Here is a 3,638-nt window from a genome sequence, read left to right on the forward strand (position 1 = left end):
AGAGTTACAAAAATATGTATTGGAAGTTGAGCATATCTTTGGTTCTGGTGACCCACATTTCACGGCATATGTCCAGGTGCTGACACAGATAAACGGATGCACAACACACACTGCACAGGGGAAAGCTGAGGGAACTCAGGGTTAAGCAGGGGAGCCAGCCACACACAGAATGAGGTAGGCAAGCACAGAATTGGAGCTGGGAATAAGAACCATTAAACAAGATTTCTTGAGCAAAGGGGGTGTGGGAGGAAGCAGCAGCCTCAGACAGGGAGGGTGATGTCCCTGTTGCAGGTGAGTGAAGGGAGGCCTCCCCAAGGTCCATCAGTCCTCGGCTGTGTCTGTCTGCCTGCAGTTAGGGGTCTGGGGGAAGGGCAGTGTTGGCCAGAGACAGGAAGGAACCATTTGGGAGGCCAGCACATGGCCAGGACTACCCCACCCCCCGGAGATAGGCAGACTCAACTTGGACTGACCCACACCTGGGGGGCGGGCTTCAGGTGGAGGAAGCAGCAACCTGATAGGTTGGGGGGGCTGTGGAGTGGGAGGAGGTAAGTTTGAGTGACAGGTCTGGACTATTAAAAAGGTTGACCCATGTGCGTTTCAGTCTTTCTGACTGCGGGATGGTGCTTTCATATTTGGTGAGTGGCTGTTTTGACTGTAATTTACAGTAAGTGTTCAGGTAATGTAGTATTTTGTGTCTCTTTAGTGTTGAAACCATTTCTGAGTGTCCAGGTAATGAATGTTGGTCTGTGTGTCTGTGTGAACCGGGTCCCTTTGGCCATTCTGTGTTAGTGTGTGTGAGATTCTCTGGTGTGAGCGAGTCCTGTCTCAATCTCTCTCTCTCCCAGCCCCTCTCTCACTGCTGCAGGCTCGGTCCCGGTGAAAGGATGGATGGATGGAAGAGAGATCAGGCCGGCTGTTCCATTGGTGCCATGTGGGATGGTGAGATTCAATCTTTAATCTCTCTCTCTCTCTCTCACTCACTTACTCACTCACTCACTCACTTTTCACTCCACGCTGCCTGCTTGCTTCGGGTTGTGTTCCCAGGTGTTGGGAGGAAGATTTCTGAGCTGTGGCTCCAGGTGGACGGGTGGAGATCGGGAGGAGGCGCAGACCAGGTGTGACCGTCAATCTCGCGCGCTCTCTCAATCTCGCGCTCTCTCAATCTCGCGCTCTCTCAATCTCGCGCTCTCTCAATCTCGCGCTCTCTCAATCTCGCGCTCTCTCAATCTCGCTCTCTCAATCTCGCTCTCTCTCAATCCAATTCCAATTCAAATGCTTTATTGGCATGAAAGTTTACAGAGAACCATATTGCCAAAGCTTACATAGCAAAAAGGTACAGTTTTCCAACATTCTGTAGGTGTCAATCGATTTGACATTTGTTGGGTACATACAATATTACTTTTAAACAATATTAATTTTAAACAGTCTTTGTACTTCATTTGGTACGTTCAATAATAATTTTAAACAGTCTTAATTTTAAACAGTCCTCAGGTTGTGACATGTTGTTACATATTTGGCCCCAAGGTATGGTCTGTCTCCTTCTCCTAGGACTAATCTCAATTTTGACAGGTCATCCAATTCCTTGAAATCTGGGGTTGTTTGGCTTAGCTTGTTGAATAATATGTTTCTTGATGTGTTGAATTTTTCGCATTTTAGGAGGAAATGCATCTCTGTTTCAACCTCGCGGGCCAGACATTGATCGCATATTCTATTCTCTCTAGGCTTCCAGGATTTCTTGTATCTGCCTTTTTCAATTTCCAGTTGGTGGTCGCTTAGTCTGTACCTGGTGAGGGTCTGTCTCTGTTTTGTGTCTCTGATGGTCGTGAGGTATTCTGCCAGTTTATATTCTCTTTTTAGGGCCCGGTAACATTCTAATCTGCTTTGGCTTTCGGTTATTTTGTTCCAATGTTCCAGGTAGGTTTCTTTGCATTTTTTAATGATTTGGTTCACTCGGATTGGTGTTTGGACGGCTGTGTTGGTCTGGGGCTGGTCAGGGTCCGGCTGAGTACTTAGTTTCAGTAGCAGCTGACTCAGGGGACTCTTTTCTGGGTTTAGCTCTTGGGTCTGAAAGGCTTTGAAATGAAGGGTGTCTGGGGAGCTAGATTTGAGGTGATTTAGGAAGTTTAGTGCTCGTTTGTCGAGGTTTATTATCAGTGGGTATCTGCCTAGTTCGGCTCTGCATGCATTTGTTGGCGTTTTTCTTTGGGTGCGAAGGATGCTTCGGCAGAATTCTGCATGTAAGGCTTCTGTTGTGTGTTTTTCCCATTTAGTGTAGCTTTGGTGATTTAGCGGGCCCCATACTTCACTACCGTACAGTGCAATGGGCAGGATTATGCTGTCAAATATTTTGAGCCAGATTTTGATTGGGATTTGGATGTTGTAGAATTTTCTTTTTATTGCATATAGGGCTCTTCGGGCTTTTTCTTTTAGTGCATTCACTGCTATGCTGAAGCTCCCTGATGCTGTAATAGTTAGACCAAGGTAGGTGTAGCTCATAGTGTGTCCTATAGTGGTATCACTGAGGGTAAACTGGTATTTGTTTTCCTGACATCTGGGCCTTTTTTGAAAAATCATGATGTTGGTTTTCTTTAGATTTTCTGTTAGAGCCCAATTTTGGCAGTATTTGTCGAGTAGGTCTAGTTGTTGCTGTAATCCCTGTTCTGTGGGAGACAGCAGAACCAGGTCGTCCGCATAGAACAGGGATTTCACTTCTCCATCCAGGAGACGGAGACCTGGTGACTCGCTTTGCTCCAGCATGTCTGCTAATTCATTTATGTATATGTTAAACAGGGTCGGGCTCAAATTGCAGCCCTGCCGGACGCCTCTTCTCTGGGTGAAGAAATCGGTGCGTTTGTCTCCAATTTTGACCCCGCATTTGTTTTTCAGATACATTGATTTAATAAGGTCATAGACTTTGCCCCCTATTCCACACTGAAGAAGTTTATAATAGAGCCCTTCGTGCCATATAGAGTCAAAGGCTTTCATGAAGTCGATGAAACAGGCGAATATTTTCCCATTTTTTGTTTGGTGTATATGTTTTCCAATGAGGGTGTGAAGGGTATAGATATGGTCGGCGGTGCGGTGTTTTGGAAGAAAGCCTATTTGTTTTTTTCTGAGGATATTATGTTTGTTAAGAAAATCAAGTAATCTACTATTTAGAATACTGCAGAATAACTTCCCTAGACAACTGTTGACACAGATGCCGCGGTAGTTATTTGGGTCTGATTTGTTTCCACTTTTATATATGGGGGAGATTAGTCCTTGGCACCAGATATCGGGAAAACAGCCTGAACGTAATATGATGTTGAATAATTTGAGTACCGCAACCTGCATCTCCATATTGCTGAACTTGAGCATTTCATTTTTGATGTTGTCTGGGCCACAGGCTTTCTTTAGGTGGAGAGATTTTGTTTTTGTGGCCAGTTCTTTCCATGTGATTGGGGAGTCTAGAGGGTTTTGGTTGTCTTTAATTGTTGCTTCTAATGTGTGGAGTTTTTCTGTGACCTGATGTTGACTTGGGTTTGTTTCGTTTATTGGGATGTCTTTGTAGAGGTTTTCAAAATGTGTTCTCCAGATGTCGCCATCTTGGATTGGTAATGCTTGCAATTGTGTTGTACTCAGGTTATTCCACATTTCCC

The 3,638-nt window shown here is 45.1% G+C and overlaps 1 long non-coding RNA gene across 2 annotated transcripts in view; it reads left to right on the top strand.

Annotated features, from left to right (window-relative positions):
- The first annotated feature begins 612 nt into the window (after positions 1–612).
- LOC147093520 (uncharacterized) overlaps positions 613–3,638 on the top strand; it is a 28,832-nt gene continuing 25,806 nt past the window's right edge. Inside the window, exon 1 of one of the 2 annotated variants that reach the window (XR_015074620.1) lies at positions 613–635. This is a non-coding gene — a long non-coding RNA (uncharacterized LOC147093520). Of the gene's footprint in view, positions 636–836; positions 940–3,638 lie in introns of those variants that run through there. The other variant, XR_015074621.1, reaches the window with a different exon arrangement.

The sequence above is a fragment of the Somniosus microcephalus genome, unplaced genomic scaffold, assembly GCF_052327205.1.
Source record: "Somniosus microcephalus isolate GS21.2 unplaced genomic scaffold, FLI_Smic_1.0 unresolved_chr1, whole genome shotgun sequence".
Lineage (NCBI taxonomy): Eukaryota > Metazoa > Chordata > Chondrichthyes > Squaliformes > Somniosidae > Somniosus > Somniosus microcephalus.